Below are 19,436 nucleotides of genomic sequence, written 5' to 3'. Positions count from 1 at the left end.
AATTGAAAAATGTGGAGTTTCTTTTCCTCATTTCACAATCACATCACCTGTGTTTTCTTTGCTTAGGTATCTCATAGTGCAGATGGAGTCTAGCATATCAAAGACTACGCAGAAGGTGAGAACTGTATGGAACATGGCTATGTAAGTCAAATAATCAAAATCTAAATTTGCCAAGCACACATGGGGGCGTAATTACAAGGACCTTGCACCACAGGGAAAGGTCTTAAATTAAAATGGGAAAAATAACATCAGAGAGACTCCAAGGCCTTATAAATATGCCCCACGCAACCTATGAAGCTCTAGCATTACATATCAAGAAACCTAATTGATTTCAAAAATCGTTTTTAAACACATCATCTAAATCAATTATATACCTACATTCATTGGGAAGTGACTTAAAATGCCCTAAGACACATGAAAGCGTTTTTTTAAGCCCTTGCTCCATTTTTAGATCACTTTTAACATGGCTATGTAAGTCAAATAATCAAGATCTAAATTTGCCAAGCACAGATGGGGGCGTATTTACAAGGACCTTGCACCACAGGGAAAGGTCTTAAATTAAAATGGGAAAAATAACATCAGAGAGACACAAAGGCCTTATAAATATGCCCCAAGCAACCTATGAATCTCTATCAGTACATATCAAGAAACCTAATTGTTTTCATAAATCGTTTTTAAACACATCATCTAAATCAATTATATACCTACATTCAAGGGGAAATGACTTAAAATGGCCTAAGACACATGAAAGCGTTTTTTTTAAGGCCCTTGCAACATTTTTGGGTCACTTTTAACATGGCTATGTTAGTCAAAGAATTAAAATCAAAATTTGCCAAGCACAGATGGAGGCATATTTACAAGGACCTTGAACCACAGAGAAAGGTCTTAAATAAAAATGTGAAAAATAACATCAGAGAGACTCAAAGGCCTTATAAATATGCCCCAAGCAACCTATGAATCTCTAGCAGTACATATCCAGAAACCTAATTGTTTTCTTAAATCGTTTTTAAACACAACATCTAAATCAATTATATACCTACATTCATTAAGAAGTGAGTTAAAATACCCTAAGACACATGAAAGCATTTTTGTAAGACCCTTGCACTATTTTAGCGTCACTTTTAACATGGCTATGTAACACAAAGAAACAAAATCTATTTGTAACACACTTGACACAAATCAAAATTTTAAATACACAACTTCCTTCATAATGTTCTCCCTAAAACATACTATTCTCTATCTAAATTAAATGAATCTTTTCTCACCTTAGCAAATACTTTATGAGTTTCAAAACAGACTCAGAAACACACCAAATTGTCTTTAGCAGAGCAAAAGGTATGCACTCCAGAGTCTGCAGCTATAAAAAGCACAGAAAAGCTGTAATTCATCACACATATCTCTCATGTCACCCAATCAAAACTCTTCCCTCACTTTTTTCAAATCAACACCCTTCCCCCCTCTGCCCTTTCTGCCTTTTTTGCATAGCAACCACCTCCTGAAAGACCTCTCATGTTTGCAAGTTCACACAACAATGTTTCAATTGAACTCTGAACTCTCAGTACACCTGCATATCCAGTGCAATCTTTCATAAAATGATTTTTTTTGACCATTCAAATTACATCTTTCAAAGAACTCATCCATGCACCCTAACTTTCTGTTTTCAGCAATCAAAATCCACCAATCACTGCTACTGCTTCATTAACACAGAAACTCCACAGTTTTTTTCATTTTAAACTCTTATTTTTTCAACTCCCATTTCATTGCCACACTTCATCTGACTGCAGCAGAACCTCCTCTCACCATGTTTTCTGTCTGGATTGTTAAACATAGTTACATCTACTGGGCTCAGAGGTATGCTGATAACAGAAATGTACCTAACCTCAATTTACAAGATGTGGAAATTAAGTGGTTTGGCCACAGAGGATTAAAATGTCACCAATTGATACCATTGGTGAAAACCTTTATGCATTTGCCTAAACCTGACCTGTTAATTGTGCACTGTGGAGGAAATGACTTGGGCACTTTGACTGGGGTAGGTCTGGAAATGCTTTTAAAGGACACCTTTGAGCAATTGATGGCACTTTTTCCTCAAACTGCCTTGGTATATTCAAATATATGCCAAAGACAGAAATGGAGATGGTCGAACCAATTTTGTCCACAAATTGAGAAATCGAGGAAGCATGTAAACAAATCTGTTTCAGCTTACATGAGAGACCATGGAATGGGCTCCATCTACAACAATAACTTACGTTACTACATGCAAGATATCTACAGAGGAGATGGAGTTCACTTCTCAGATGAAGGGAACAGAATTTTCATTCTGAATTTAAAACTGTGCATTGGTACCTACTTATAAGTACCTAAATGTACCATAAACCCAAAAGCTCTTCTCAGAGCTACCCTACATCTGATCACTCACAATTATTATTTTACTCTAACTTTTTTCACTAATTTTCAACAAAGTACGCTCCCCGGAGCGCTACCAGGTACGCGAACCGGAAGCTAACCGCGCGAAATTTTTTTTAAAAATGATTTTTTTTCACACATATGGGCCTCCTCAGCCACCCTCAGAAAACCTAGGGGGTCAAAATACGTCTACCGTGCCCCCTTCTACCCATTCTGAACATTATTTGCCCTCCATCTTGTATCTTAATTCGACCAAAACACAAAATGGTGGACTCCCGTAACGCTGCCGGTTCGCGTACCGGGGCGCTCACCGGGAAGCGCTCCATTAAAAAAGGTGGGAAAGTAATTTACAGAAGAAACTCTGGAGACACTTTCACCAAATATAGATTAGCTCATACTACATACCAATCCCTACCATTTTCACACATTTGGTTGGAATTCCATTTAGCCATTTAGCCTGTAGACCTCTCTAAATACCCTGAGGTAAATTACTTCACAAAACACATCTGAAGTGTTGGAATTGACAACCAATTAAAATGTTACTTTCATTTTCTACTTTTTTTACCTGACATTTGATTGGTTATGTACCTGAATATATATAAAAAAAAGAGAAACACAGCCATTTTGACTACTACTTCCTGAACTATATTGCAAGATCATTTTCACTCACAACTTAAACTTGTTTTTAAAAGGTAAGATAATATTTTATAAATTTGAAAACATTTTCAGATAGTTATATACTATCCCTCTGTAAGAGTTAGACATTGAGAAAGGCTTGTTTATTATAATTATGGATTGATTTAGGTTTCTGTGGTATTATTATGAATTTACATAGGCTTTCTCACAGGCACTTTTTAATAGTACTACTTCATGCCTCAAAAGTACCTGTCTGAACTTAAACCCAACAGTGCCCTATCTCTACTGATATATTTATTTTTTATTCAAATTTCAGCACAAAAATGCAAGGAGAACAGAACGTTTCCTTTGAAATTGTCCTAGACATGAATAATGAGGAAATAATTGAACCCATTGACTTGGAATTCATGGATGAATCACGAGACCATGAACTTCTACAATGTGTAGAATCTGTGGATCATTTACTTCATTATGATGACGGTCAAATGTGGGAAGTTATGTTCACTCAACAAGAGGACATATCGGACAGTCAAATGTTAGACGTTCTATTAAATTTTGAAAAAGAATCAGAAAAATAAAATTATATTTAATAATAAAAAATTGTTTGAGTCTTTAATCATTTTTATATGTAATTCATAAACTAGTACCAAATTGATTATAATGTAAAGTCAGACTTATAGTATACTGTGCACAATTCCAAAAATAAATTTATATTTAATAATCATAAATACTGGTACTTAAATAACAAACAAAAAAACAACAAAAAGAACAATCAATAACCATACAATATTTCAAAATATCATAGTCTATCATTCTTTTTTCCTTATAGTACGCTCCCCGGACCGCTTCCCGGTGCGCGTACCGGGCGCTACCCACGCAAAAAAAACAATTTTTTTTTTTTTTTTTTTTTGGCCCGCGGGGCCCTTTTAAAGCCTCCACATCAAACCTAGGGGGTCAGGAAGGATCTACTATGCCCCCTTATGGTCATTTCCCCCTTTGTTTTGGCCTCCTCTTGTCTCTCGATCCTACCGAGAGACAAGATGGCGGCCGCTCCGGACTGTTTAGAATGTTGACAGACACCGGAGAGCCAATCCGCTTCGCGAAGTTCCGTTACGCGTCAGGTACGCGAACCGGGGCGCTGCCCGGAGCGCGCTTACAGATATATATATTTTTTTGAACGTTAATTTCTCAAAATCCACTGGAGCACATATATTGAGACCTAGCAAAGGCACATCGGGCTACCAGTCCCTACAATTTTGCCAATTTTCGTGCAAATCCATTCGCCGTTCGGGCTAAAAGTGAGGCCAACCGCCCTATGGAAATTAACATAGGAAAAACGCGTTTTGGGACCCCCCTTTTTTCTCGGCCCCCCCTTGACGAACCCCCCCCAAATTTTCAGGGGCTGCTCAGAAACAAAATGTTCCATTTTCCTGAAAATTTCAGCCAATTCCGTCCACAAATGCCAAAGTTATTAGACATAGAATTTTCAAAAATCCCATAGAGAAAAAATCCTAACTATATATACCTACTGGCGACCGCCAGTAGGTAATATATATATACACACACACACATATACATAGGTATAAATAATTTACAAGGCTATGTTTATATAGCATTAGTAGTATTGAAAGGCTATGTTTATCTAACATTGGTTGTGGCAGGACCTTCACCCTGAGCCCCGTGCCCACTCTGTCCTCCCTCTGCTGTGAGAACACAGCCAACCTCCTTCTGTGCTGCCTCAAATAAACAGAAAATAGATTAAATCACTTCAGATTTTAGAGACACCTGTTGAAAGGAGAGCAAAGTTTAAATTCTGCTTTGCAGAATGACTTGACCTTTGTCCTAAAACCAGGACAAGTATCAGAAAAGCGTCAGGAGGCCGGGACAGTCCTATGAAAACCGGGTCTGTCCCGGGTAATCTGGGACTGGCCACCCTACTTTAAGGAGCTCTTGTTTTCTCTTTGCTTAGGCACCAAATGAGTCTGGATGTTTTTTCAAGCGTACTCCTTTGTTCGATTGTCTCCTCCTGTGCTCCGTATTGAACTCTCTCCCTTAAGTGCTTCTCTCCTCCCTCGCACTCCATGTTAATCTCTCCCGTCCATGTTCTTCTTTCCCCTGTGGTCCTTGCTCTCTCTTGCCCATCTGCTGCTCTCCCCTTCAAGTTCCGTGTTGATCTTGCCTGTGTGCTTCTCTCTTTATCCCCTTGTTGTTCCCTCCCTTGTGTGCTTCTCCCCACTCCCTCCTTGTTGCACCCTCCTTTATGTACTTCTTTTTCCTCCCACCCTGACCTGCTACCCTGACCCACTCCTCCACAACCTACCACCCTCCTGCATTCCTATCTTTAAAAAAAAAAAATTGTAGGTCTTTTTTGGAATACTAGGCAGGGAATTGCGCCAACCCTTAAGCTTTATAAATAAAAGTGCTTTTGCGCTACTTCAATTTTATTTGAATTTTTTGCTGAAGCTGTACAGCATCAACAAAAGCCATTGGCAAAGCCAACATGTCTTAGAGGTGAGATCTATTGGCTTTGCCAATTCTTATTTTAGGTTTACCTCTGAATGTGCACCAAAGTTTGTGTCAGGTTGAAAATGTAAGGTGGTGAGGTGAGAAGCAAATGCAGACTGGGGTAACTCTTACTTTATTAACATAGAACTACAGTGTATGGCAGGAGACAGGCAATGAGCATTATTTACACAAAAACTGAATCTTGATGTCTGCTTGTTGAGCAAGCTCACATATAATAAATAATAATAACCCAGTATTTATCAAGCGCAAACTAATCACCCCTAAGGGTCTCAAGGCGCTGGGGGCCCTCGCGGAGATTAAGTGAGCTATTGCCCAGAGTCACATGATGCTGAGCTGATCTGCTTCCGGCACTAGGGATCGAACCGTGAGCCCAGCACTTCAGAGACAGCCGCTGTGGCCGCTCCCATATCATTGCAAGGTCAAAGCAGTATTAGTATATAATATTACTATAGTTAAAAGATCATTGTAAATAAAGTACAAATGTGATGCCATAAGTGTACGCTGATCAATTTTCATTATCTGCAGAAACATAAGGGACTATCACTTGTCTTGGCATACTTAATTGCACGTGTGAAATCCCCTGGTACAAAAAAACCAGCCAAGCAAGCAAATCTCCAATGGCTGAGCCTCGATATACAGACAAGCACTGACCTGTTGACGGACATTTTGTGGGTTCCAAACACAGCATCCAAGATCTGAAGACTGCAGTACTCAAAGGTAACTTCGAGACAGGCGAAATAAAGACTTATGAATATAAGTGCCAGCCAGTGTTCAATATACTAAAAGTTGGATTGGAAAGGCACCACTACCTTCAGGAGCCACTATCCTAACGGATTGAGCTCCATCGGTCACTCCGCATGCAAAGAGGGTTTAGTAGTCTTGGATGGGAGCGCCTATCCGCCTACCTGAGGTAATTCTTCAACAGCTGACAACCTTTACCACAGCTCCATCAGAGTTTAAAGTAGCTGGTTGACATTTTATAGCCAACAGATTAACATGAGCCTTGCTGTACACAAGCCATATTGCCTACGTAGATGAGTTGGCCTAAACAGTGACTAACCCTTCCCTTCACAACTCATGTTCCACCTTCAAAGATCATTCCATGATACTGGACTAATCGCTTCCAAACATCATTGACCTTCATTAATGTAAGGCAGTGCAGGCAACTGATTTACCAATCTGTCAATAATCCTTGCTGGCTGACCTGACTACATCCCAACCCTTATGACTTTGCACAGGCACTGGCTTGAAACAAACAAGCATGCCTCAATCCTATCTTGCTTCCCAAGTTAATTTTCTGAAACGTAACTGTCTGCACGAGGCACACTGGCTTCCAGACACTGATGCAATAAGGGATAGACAGAGCCACAGAACCACAGCCCCATAGAACAAGCATTTGCAAAGCAATAGGTCTCGCATTTACAGAAGTTTGAGCTATTGGCATTGTAAATGACAATGCCTTTTATTTATGTTTTGGTTTTTAAAACATAAACAAAAGGCATTGGCATTTACAATGCCAATAGCTTACATTTGTATAAATCTGAGACCTATTGCATTGCAAATGCTTGTTATACCTTTGGGGGCCTGGAACTGTCACAGGTTCAACAGAGTGATGATTAGTAATCTATTGGTGCTGTCACTGTCCCAGCAAGAAACTCTAAGAAGATCTTTAAACTGCTGCATAGCAGCAGAAATGGATGGGCACTGTGGTATCCGACTGTACCAAACAGGGTTTGATTCGTTGCTTAATAGTTTACAATATTTCTTTACATAGCAGCAGTTGAGTACAGCTGTGAGCTTAAAGTAGAAGAAGCTCTGGACCACTTGAGCATATGTGTTGTCTAATAGGATCGACCTCAAACACACATTCAAAAATGAAGCATTGGTAAAGGCAAAAGATCCACTGCCAACACCAGACCAATTGGCTTTGTCAGTGTTTGCTTTACAGCCTTGACATTAGGTTACACAGCTGCCCTGTAGGGTATGAGCTTAAGTCTGCGTAGGTATGCACGTCTGAATTTATAAAATACATTTATGGGTAAAATTTTGAAGCTTAGCAGCGCACCTGGCTCCTACTTGTTTATTTGGGAGCCGGACACACTTAGGCTTAGCTGACTCATTACAGTGTGAAGAACACCTTTATGAAACAGGGACCTGAACACTAATAGTCAAAGGAAGCAAACAGGCACAGCAAAGATCTGTGCATCTCTTCAATTCTGTTTTGTAAATTACCACTCACAGAAATATTACGTCACAGCTGTCACAGAATCAAATAATTTAAGCTATTTTGGGATTTATAAGATGCCTTTAAAGGTAAGCAAGGTGAACAGTTGATGAAGAGAACTACAGAATGAGAACCGCTCACTTGCTTTTCATTTGTCAGTGGAAGCCTGAGACTTGAAGTAGTTCTGTAACTCGAAAGGGCGCTAGGGGCCTTTTGATATAAATAACTTCTTAGCTCCTCTGCTAATGAGAAACACACAACAAACAGTGCTTGCTCCTCGCTCTGCAAGCACCACTAAACTTTAGAGTGGAAAGCCAGGTTCAGCAGACCCAGAGCACGGTGGGCAAAATTAACACTTTGACCTTGCCTGTTCACGATCTCCAGCCTGAAATTCATTGAATGTTGACTAAAAGCAAAGCTGAGTGCTCGATGGAAATATTTTGAAGGGTATCTAAAGTGCAGCCCCTAGGTAGGGGTTGTCCCCCAATGCACAGCGTAAGGAAACAAATGAGTTTAATACCACTTATAAAAAATATGTGATCAAAAAACATAAACCAATCCGCATTCAATAGTTCTTTAATGACCACTTTTAGTCAATGATCATTCATTTTCATCTTTAGAACAGTTCATATGGTTGAAAATCGATATCACATGGTCATCATTCAAAAGTTGATCAGTAATCCCAATGCATTTCGGGCATTATGTCTGCCCTTCGTCAGGGGACATTCTATAAACAAAGAATGAGGAAATGGTCTTAGTGAGGAGCAACTCGCATGTCTGAAAAACTATGTAATATGCAGATAACCCCTACCTAAGGGCTGCACTTTAGATACTGTTCTACAAGCTGTTTGGTACAGAAAGCAAAGTCCCAGTTGCACGCGACAACCTGCAAATCATTTATCTTTCAATCACCTGGTTGTGCGTGACCTCCCAAAGATTTTAATATTTTGAAGGGGCCAGCCCAATTACCTGAAGGGCTTTAATAGACACGTATCAATGCCGCATTAGATATCAGTATTATAAATATATTAAACATGTACCCTAAAGTCGCCATGTGTGACTCACTTTGAGTTACAGTGGAAAATTCCCAGTTACTCATCGTCTTCACCCCCGGCTTATTGTGTTACTTGAGCCACGTCCTAACTCTTTCAGTGAAAGCAACCTGATATGAAAGAGGACTATCGACTACTTCGGACCCACCATAGAAATAGAAAACAGTGCTGCAGCGAGTGGTATGTAAACTGAACGCAACAACCGCCATATTGTACTATGCAAATTCAAATAGTTAACCAAGCTCACAACCTGGGCAGGTGAACAACAGAAGCTAAAAATGTGTGACTATGCATTTTAATGTGGCGATGAGGACCACGACATTAAAATGCATGTATAACGCTTGATGAATGGTACTTGACAGGGCTGAGCACTTAACCCTCTGTAATGCTGTGACAGCAGCGCGTCGTCCTGCTCTCTCTTCAATCACAGACAAACATGTACGCAAGCGATCGGGATTAAATTAATTGAAGTCAAGGAAGACCACTCTCCTCTTGTCTCTGGCAGCACTGCAAATGCGGCATCCAGGAGCCGAGCAAAGTGAATGGATGGGAAAGCCCAGCTTGCAAAAAAGCATTTGTCTGTGTGTCTCTCCTGCTCTCTTTTCAACCACAGACAAACATGTACACAAGCGATCGGGATTAAATGAATTGAAGTCAAGGAAGCCCACTCTCCTCTTGTCTCTGACACCACTGCGAATGCGGCATCCAGGAACCGAGCAACGCGAATGGATGGGAATGTCCAGCTTTCAAAAAAGCCTTTGTGTGTGTGTCTCCTGTCCGAGCAGGCAAGCGCGCTTCGGGCTCTGAGCAGCACTGGCACACAATGGAAGAAGGAGGGGCCCGACGGGGGGGGGGGGAGAGTAAGCAAAAGTGCACCATGCGCGCGTTGTGCTGAATTCCGGGACCCGTACGTGTGCACATCTCCTGTCCGTATGCGTGCACATCTCCTGTCCCCTTTCGGGAGAAAAAGCAACGACAATAGATCTCACCAAGTGTGCACAGCATGCGCTGCTTAGCTAGGCGCGACCTAAAAATTGACAAAATACTCATAGGGAGGTAAAAGATAACTTGCAGAGAATACACTACAACCAAGATAAACTAAATAAGCACATTGTCTTCCAAATCCAGTGAAGATTCGCCAAAACGTCCACAGGTTAATAGTAAATCAAAACATGCTGGCCCTCATTCTCAATGCGGTCTGCCCTTGAGGGATCTGGACACATACTTTTCTAAGTAACTGAGCTGAATGAGCTAATTATGTCTTGAATGTTGTGCCGATTCATTAAAAAGTGTAACATTTATTGGAAAATCAGAATACACTCTTGCCATTAAAGTTGCAGCTTAACCATGACATCTACATTTTAAAAGCACTATTTGGAGGCTACAGCTTAACCATAACATTTTAAAAGAGACATATCTAAACTTGCCATTTTTATTTTAAAATCAAAACGTTGTGAATCAAAAGCGTATGCTATTCTAGTTTCCTACCACAGGGGTCTGCCCACCTTAACTACAGTTAAAATAATGACCATAATGTCTTCCACAGTCTTTCGCCAATCAATCCCATTGGTCCAAAATAAATTATTAATTGACAGAAATCATGGTTTAAAAATCAAGATCCGAACAGTCCTAAATACCCTAACATTGTCTTACCTCATAGATGGCCCTCGTTTTTTTTTCTTTTACACACAAACTGCTGGACTGTTTTCCACTAAACCAAAGGAGGATTGCAGGTTGTAAAATGCTACTTATTTTAAGTTGTGTGAAAATCCATGCAGCATTTTTTGTTATACATGCAACAGAATCTATCCTACTTAGCTCGGTTGATAGGATGGGGGATGATACGAAGCCTGGATGCAGGCATGCATCTAGGCTACTATTGTTCCGAGACTACTATTCATGGTTCATGGCCATACAAAACTGGTACAGTGGGAAGGACCTTGCAAAAGGGCCTTGCTGTGAATCCTAAAAAACAGAAATTCAGGGTAAATGTGTATAGCCAAAGGCCACGCTAGGTGTGCACTGTGGGCACATGGGTTGTGTGAAAGCACAGGTGCAGGGGTTAGTCATTTGGCAGGTCCTGCACGCATAGCCCACATCCCATAATCAACTACCATGTGCAGCTCACTAGAGTAGGACAGTGGATGGTGCTTTACCAGGCCATAGGTCTGGCCTGTGTCCAGAGATTGCTGCAAACAGCCAAAGCCATGCAGACCTGTTTCACTTTGGATGGCCTAGGCACAGGGCCTGGTTTCATAACCCACTGCGGGCAAACAGCGTTTACAACGCTGTCATTACATCGCAGTACTATTACAACGCAGTCGTTACAACGACCGCGTTGTTAGTTCACAATGCATTTACATCGCAAATCATTACAACGACTTGCTGTAGGGGGCGCTGAGGTATTGGAAATTAAATTCCAACACCTTCCCTATAGTTGCGAAACTGTAGTAGGAATAGTAAATAATACTATTCCTAAGTCAAGCGCGCCCCCTGCTGCAAGTCATTGTAATGACTTGCGATGTAAATGCATTGCGTACGAACAACGCGGTTGTTGTAACAACCGCGTTGTATATGCACGCGATGTAATACATTGCGTTGTAATGTACTATATTCCCCGCTGCGTATTGTTTAAGGCCATGAGCACAGTGAAGATGATTGGCAAGGATTTGTGCCTTAGGCTAGACCCTGCAACTAGACCACGCTGCAAGAAAGAAGGCTGTGCTGCGCCGGACATGGTCCGTCAAGGTCTGGTTATAGGAACCCACTGATTATAGGTACAGCCATTGAGCAGCTGGGTTGGGACAGGCGTGGGCTGCTGAAGCACCTGCCCATACTCCCAACCTTGTGCCCAGGGGTCACCATGCAAAGCTGAAGGCTCAGCATAACAGCTTTAGATGAGGCCGGATGCAGTAGGTCATAAGAAAAACAAAAAAAATACGCTTGTGGATGAAAGCCTGTGCGTTCTAGTGGGGCAAGATGGCGTCCGCACGAGTGGACGCGTAAGCTCACTGCTCCTGCCGGACCTCACAAGAAGTTGGTAGCGGAGTAAGGATCGACACTTCAGAACGGAGAGAAATCAGCTTTTAAGATAAAATCTTCTATATTTAAATTACTTACTTGCCGGAAGGATTTTCCGCGAGCATGTCTTCGCTGAAGACTGAAGGCTGAAACCAATTTCTTCTGCTCGTGTTAGTGAGGAGACGGCCGATGCTGGAAGTGTTATCGGCATTCGCGGTTGGAATCACCAGGAGCAGACGCACTTGGTCGGCGGGTGCCGCTGCTACTGTCTGGCCGAGGGAGGCTGCGAGGGAGGCTATGAGTGATTCCACCTGGGATGATTCTGCTAGGAAGAACGTCAAAGCAGCTTGCCGCTCAACCATACCGCCTAAGGGAACCCCCGGCAAACCTCGAGGTCAAGAGGACGATAATGGCGAGACAGTGAGTGAGAAGCCTGATAAGAATTCCAGCAGCTCCATTAAAAACCCAGACGCTGAGATAAGCAAAGGTAAATCAAACGTGGGGGATAACAGAACTATTCCTGCAATTTTTTCTGCTTCTAAGGAGAAACAGAGGGGGAAAAAGATACTTACCGCTTTGGAAGGGAAACAAGTATTGTTGAATGCCTGCCCTACAGAGACTACAGAGTCAACTGCAGAGGGTGGGGATAGCACTGAAAATTTCGAGCTATTGAGGCATAATGTTACTGCCACCACTGACATCGCTTTACCAATAGCTACCCCTGGTTTAGGGGTCAGTGAAGTTTTGAATAATCAGAGTAATTCTCAGACTGTGAGTGTCACCGGTGTTGAAGATATTATCTCAAAGGGTGTAGCACAAAGTGCTAAACCCCAGACGCAAACACACACTTCGCAGGGGGAAGAGCAAACACAGGCACAGGCATATTCACTGGATGGTGAATCTGGTGACTTTTTTTCCCTCTCAGAACACTCTACTTCTTCCTGTGAAGATTTGGTGTTGCAGTATTCTAGGTAAATGAACATGGCTGATGACAGTGCCCAAAGTAGTATCTGTTTGGAGGACTCAGGTGACTTTATGGATGGTAGCCCCCACACAGTGCGAAAAAAAGGAGATACAATTTTGGATAAGGGGGGGCGCACAAACTGACCAATTGCATTCCTTCAAATAGGTGCAAAAATAATACAATGATGAAGATATCACTTTATCAATGGTATATCAGTCCATTATGTCCCATCGAGATGAGACACGAGAGGAGAGCCAAAGGGTGCAAAATTCATGTCACAAATTGCAGAATTCGGTACGACGGCTGGTCAAATCTCAGGCAGACTTCGCTTCAAGGTTCACCGAGGCAGAGATGAGAATTTCAAATTTGGAAGACAAACTGTAACAACAGACGGCAATGACAGAATCGCTACGCAACATTAAAGAAGACACACAATGGAAAATGGCTGACTTTGAAAACAGGGCTCGACGAAAACATTTGAGACTGATGCGGATTCCAGAAGGGAAAGAGGGACAGGACCCTCGCAAGTTTATAGTCAAACTTTTTAAAAAAGCCTTTCCTGAACCCACTAAATGGGACTGGGACAGGGAAATCGAAAGAGCACATAGATTCCCTTTTAATATTCATCCCCGGGCAGGTCAGGTTAAGGCTAAGCCTAGATCCTTTCTGATCTCTTTCAATCGTTTTTTAGCTAGAGAGGAGGTTTTCTTGTTGGCACGTCCTGATAAGAAAAGGGTTGGGGTGGGGTTTGAGTTTTTTGCTACGCCTGATTTTTGTCGATATACAATGGAGAGTCGTTGGCAGCTTCGCCAGCTTATCGCTCAATTTCAGGCCAAGGGGGCTCAAGCTTACTTAATGAACCCTGCCAAGCTAAAAGTTATTTTTCAGGAACGTATTTGGTTCTTTACAAACAATGGGCCTGCAAAAGAGTTTTTGAATTCCATTTAGGTTTATTCTGTCATGCTGAAGTAGTTAGAGGCATCATGTTATTAAGGTTTTCGCCTCTCCTAAAATAGAAAATAGTAACATTATGTTTTTTGTATGTATAATCTTGTGAGAAAAGGCAGGGGAAGTACGGGAAGCTTTACATCTACAGGACTATAAGTCCTAAAGCCTCGGTAAGGAGAAGGGGAGGGAGACGGTCAGGGTGGAGTAGGGGTGGGGGGTTTGTGTGATAGGGGCACTGACGTGGGGGAAAAATGGGGTAAAAACCACAGTTGCAGTAAGAGAGTTGAGCGATAAAACGGATAAAATTTTTCCAAACAATCAGAAAGTTTACGGTAAAATGTTAATTCGTTTTCAGTCGCGTATGCTTTTTATTCTCTGTTATGGTGCTCAGGGGGATTGAAATGTGTTCCTTAAATGTTTCGGGTCTTAATAATGTTAATAAAAGGAAGAGGGTAGCCGTAGAACTTCGGCATATACAGCCTGATGTAGTATGTCTCCAGGAGACACACCTGCCCTGGAGTAATATTCATTTAGTAGCTGATCTGGGGTATTCTTTAATCGCCGCTTCACAACAGTCATCAATGATTCGAAGAGTCATGTTATTAATTAAACCGAATGTCTGTTCAATAGGACGATGTTTGACAGATAAATTGGGCCGCTGGGCCATAGTAGAATTAGGGTTGGGTGGCTGTCAATTAACATTATGTTCCATTTATGGATCTAATTTAGATGAGGCATCAACTTTGGAGGGTTGAATTTAGAATTGGCGGCATGGGTAACTCCCCTGATTGTATGTGGAGATATTAATATCAATGTAACTCCTCAAGAAATTACCAGAGGACCTCCAAACTATACAGGACGTAAACCACGGGTCTTTAAGGCCCTTCATAATTTTTTAGAAGATCATGGTCTAGTGGATGTCTGGAGTAGTTTGTTTCCCACAAATTCAGGCTATACCTTTTATTCTTTACCCCATAAAAAAATGGCATGATTGGATTATTTTGTTATGTCTTCAACTCTGCTAACTGGGGCGATTATGCAAATATTCCCTAGGATATCTTCCGATCACGCTCCTGTTGTTTTAGAAATACCAGCCTTACGGATAGATCGCATAAATAGAGGCTTCACCTTTGATCGGAAATTATGTGCAGATGATCAATTAAGGGGCACATGTCAAAATGGATTATAGAATTTTTTGATACTAATGCATACACTGCCCGTATAGATATTGTATGGGACTCGTTCAAGGCTTGTTTTAGGGGTGAAGTCTTGTGCTATGGTATTTCTTATCAAAAGAAACTTAAACTAGAAATGCAAGACCTTTATTCCGCTCTTAGAGCAGCGGAGGAGAAGTTGATTCAAGGGATAATAGATCGGGGGAATATTTTGGATCTTGAAGATGCAGTCGCTAGGTGTCGTGCGAAAATTACTGGGGTCTGGAACACATGAGACTGTGAGGAAATACTTGGCATACAAAAAGCAATGTCATGAGTATGGGGAAGCAACAGAGAGGTGCCTTGCGCTAAGGCTGCGTATGCAGGAAACCTTGCGACGTATTGCGGGCCTAATAGATTTTTTAGGAGAATTGTGTCAGGACTCGGAGAAGATTTTAGTTATTTTTCATCAGTACTACACAGAGCTTTATACACAGCAAAGGCAGGATGAGGGAGTTGATTTAGCAATACCCGGGGGGATTTTTAATCAATTAGACCCTAGTGAGATATATTTTTGGATAGCCCACTTACGATGGAAGAATTAGAAATCGCTGTGAAAAGTCTAGCATTAGGGAAGGCGGCGGGTCCTGACCATCTCCCAGGTGAGATTTATACGCTTTTTTTTGGTCAGTTGCAGCTTACAATGCTTGAAACATTTAAGGCAGCGCAAGCAGGGGTGGCACCTAAATCATGGGATGAAGCCACCATAGTGGTTTTTAATAAGAAGGGTAAGCCTCCAGAGCTGCCCGGTTCATACCGTCCGATTTCTTTACTTAATTGCGATGGTAAAATGTACTCAAAAATCTTGGCTAATCGCATCTCACAAGGTATAACCTCATTAGTGTCAGTGAACCAACAGGGATTTATTCCTGATAGGTGTACCGTCACACATATTCATAAAGTCATCACTCTTTTTGATATTGCTCAAGTTGAGAAAAGGAAACTTGGGTTAATTTTATTAGACGCTAAGAAAGTGTTTGATCGCGTGGAGTGGCATTATCTTCGGAAAGTGATGAACCGGGGAGGCTTTGGGAACGGTTTTATGACCGCAATACAGGTGCTTTATGCTTCTCCAATCGCTAGAATCGCTGCCATGGGTATGAGATCTGAGATGGTTAAAATAACAAGAGGAAATAGGCAAGGATGCCCCTGTTCCCCTTTACTTTTTGCGTTATATATAAATCCTTTTATTGAAATGTTATCTAATAGTCAGTTAATGAGACTTTTTTTGCTCAGGATACTCCTCACTCAGTTTTCGCGTATGCGGATGACATAGCTGTGATGTCTGCTAACCCGGCTATGGCCCTCTTAGAGATTGAGCGGTTGGCATCTGAGTTTGGCCAGGTTTCTGGTTATAAACTCAATGTCTCAAAAACACAAGTTTTATGCACTGATAATATTTTAATACAAGTCCCTAGATTAGTTTCTAAAGCCACATATTTGGGCATCAAAATTAAAACGGCAATGAAAGTTTTAGTAGAAGTAAACTGGTCGTCTCTATTACAGAACATAAGACAATCTTTTGATAGATGGGGACGTCTTCACTTTACTATAATTGGTAGAGGGAATATTATAAAAATGAGCATTCTATCTAAAGTACTATATTTATTCAGATCCATTCCCTTGGAGATACCCCTAAGTCACTTGCAACAGTTGCAGTCTCTATGCTCTAAATTTCTATGGGCTCCTGGCAAACCGCGGCAGATTATGAGATTGATGACACTTCCAATTGAAAGAGGTGGTCGGGCCATACCAGATTTTATTCTTTATTATTATGTTTGTTTTTTGCAGAGAATGCATATAATATTGACTGGGGAGCAAATTGGCAATATAGCTGACGCACCGTCTATATTTCAGTTAATTTTAGGGACGGAAGCTAGCAGATGTTTATTTAAAGCGCTTGAAGGCAATTACTACAAAAGGACCAGGTTTAAAGTTTTGGAAGCAGCATTTAAAGTGTGGAGGAGGTTACGTAAAATATTGGTCTGGAGGGACTAACTTATTATATTCCAACAAATGCTATTAAATTGCTCCCTTCTATATTTTGGGATAGGGTAGCCAGGGACTGGCAGTGTAAGGGCATTGTGCAAAATGGAGATTTTTATGAGGCTGGGGGATTGATTTCGCTCTATGAACATCTTGCGAGGAAATATGATTTACCTAACTCCCAATTTTTCAAATATCTCCAAATTCGTGACTTAGGCGAAAACATATGGCCCTTAAACCTAATGGTTTGGTAGAGGCAGTTTGACGGCAAGAGAAAATTGGGGGATTATATAAAATATTATTATCAACCAGACCAGATGATATTGAGAAACATAATATATATTGGCAGTCAATGTTGGGGGAACAAGATCTTTCAATAGAAAATGCCATTATTACCTCTGGGGAAGTTCTTCTTTGAGCTAACTTAAAAGCACAGTTTTTTAAAACAGCATTCAATTTGTATTACACCCTGGATCGCATGCTTAAGTGGGGAGGCCGATACGACGGCAAATGCTTTCGATGTGGGAGTGATAAGGCAGACAGCCTTCATATATTTTATAATTGTGTTAAATTGTCTCATTTTCTCCATGGTATTGAACATTTTTTGTCAGAAATGTTACGGACTACGCTTAGGATTTCTCCAGCTCTTATGCTATTGGGGATTGGTGATGCTTTTGAAAAGGGGACTCCCCTGTATAAACATAGGTATTTTGTATTTGTTGCAATGACTGCTGCACGGTTATGTATCGCTTCAGAGTGGTTGCAACCGGAGCCTCCAGCATTTGAATTCTGGCGGGCCAAATTGTATAATTTGTTTAATTTGGAATGGATCTGTATTCTGTAAAGGGAGTAAGAAAGCGGAAAATGGGTATGTATATCTGGGGGGTCCTCCATGATCATATGGAGATATGATGTGTGACGTATTTTTATCATTTATAAGGGCTTCCTATACATGGATTTTGTTCTCTCTCTTATACTGCAACTGTGGAACAATAAAATATATTTTTAAAAAAAGAAAAAAATAACTTAATAAAAACTGTAGTTTGAGTGGTGCCATAGATACAATGCGAAATATGAACCAGCCATGGCTGCTCATGCCCTCACACATCACATGACTGATCAAAAGTCATTATTGATGACTGACATCAATGTTGGCATCAGTGAAGATGCTGATAACAAAATAATAGGAAAAGGGTCAATGTGATCCAAACTGTGTGCAAGCACCCTGTAGGACGATTAACCACTGCTATAGGGCTTTGGAGACCCTGGTAAGGGAAAGGATGGGGCCTGCCCTTTGGTTCACATTTCCCACAACACGCAGAAGACAGCTATAGAACTACATATAGGCCCAGCGCTCACCCCTGCTCCTTGGATTGGGCCTGGCTTATGGTCAAGCCCTGCACCCCACCAACCTGTGGACATAACTCATTTTCACAGGCTCTCGGCTATGTACAGCTGTCCTCTGCTTTGTCATTATTCCAAAAACTGTGAGAACACTGAAACTACTGTGCAAGTTCTTCAGCCATGCTATTTGAGGACTGTATGTAGGGTGTGGCCTTTACCCCACCAATTTACATTACTTTGGTCAGTGCTAATGGCATACGTGAACTCACCAGTGATGAGTGAGGTCATAAGTTAGTCATACGTTATGGTTTGCACAGTGTATTATAACAAAGCTTTCTGCAGGTTGTAGTTTATGCATTGTATTTATAACATCCCTTTTAAGTGCAACCTTTTATTGTAATTCTTGACATTGTCATAAACAAACATATTAGTATTATAATTGATCATAATTTACCATAAACAATGTTTTTCAGCGAATGTTTATCCATTTATATATTGCAACAAGACCCATAATATTCAAAGCAGCTGTGCTGTCCTGTGACCAGGGCCTGTGAAGGCCAATGCCTATCCCACTCAGCATGCACTGGCTATGCACATCCAGCTATGGGTGCAGCACCTGTCGTAAGGTAGTGTTTAGACATGTGCAGTGGCCAGACCCTGCATACATCCTACCCAACCCTGTTAAGCATGATAATGTGCCCCAGCTGTATCCACCAAACTAGCCACACTTGACCCTCAACCATATGCACCAACTTATGAGCACACACTCCATCTTAACCAACCTACCTATCTGCACACACCATTCGGCCATGAAGGCTAAAGGAACTTCTGCTCATGGCCTTCCTGATTGACAGACTTGGTAAATCAAGCACTGGGACCCAACTGTTAAGACAGTCATTCATTGTTTTGGTTACTTTTACCGCTAGTTTATTGACTTTTTTTTTTGGGGGGGGAACCAGTTGAACCAGGCAGTTTCACCTACTTCAAGTTGGGTGAAATAAATTCCAAAAGTTTTTGCTGTAAAAGTGGAAGAAGTGGATATGGAGTTCCACCTTTTTAACACAACTCCACGCTCCAAAAACTTGTATTCCCCTTCATGGATCTTCCCATAACAT

The 19,436-nt window shown here is 41.3% G+C and overlaps 1 protein-coding gene across 1 annotated transcript in view; it reads right to left on the bottom strand.

The window, feature by feature from the left end:
• The window catches only part of CPPED1 (calcineurin like phosphoesterase domain containing 1), an 813,834-nt gene that overhangs the window by 736,806 nt on the left and 57,592 nt on the right, over positions 1 to 19,436 (bottom strand). The gene's annotated exons all lie outside the window — the stretch shown is intronic.

The sequence above is a fragment of the Lissotriton helveticus genome, chromosome 10, assembly GCF_964261635.1.
Source record: "Lissotriton helveticus chromosome 10, aLisHel1.1, whole genome shotgun sequence".
NCBI lineage: Eukaryota > Metazoa > Chordata > Amphibia > Caudata > Salamandridae > Lissotriton > Lissotriton helveticus.
The sequence above is the reverse complement of the archived record's forward strand: the minus strand, read 5'-3'. Positions and strand labels throughout refer to the sequence as shown.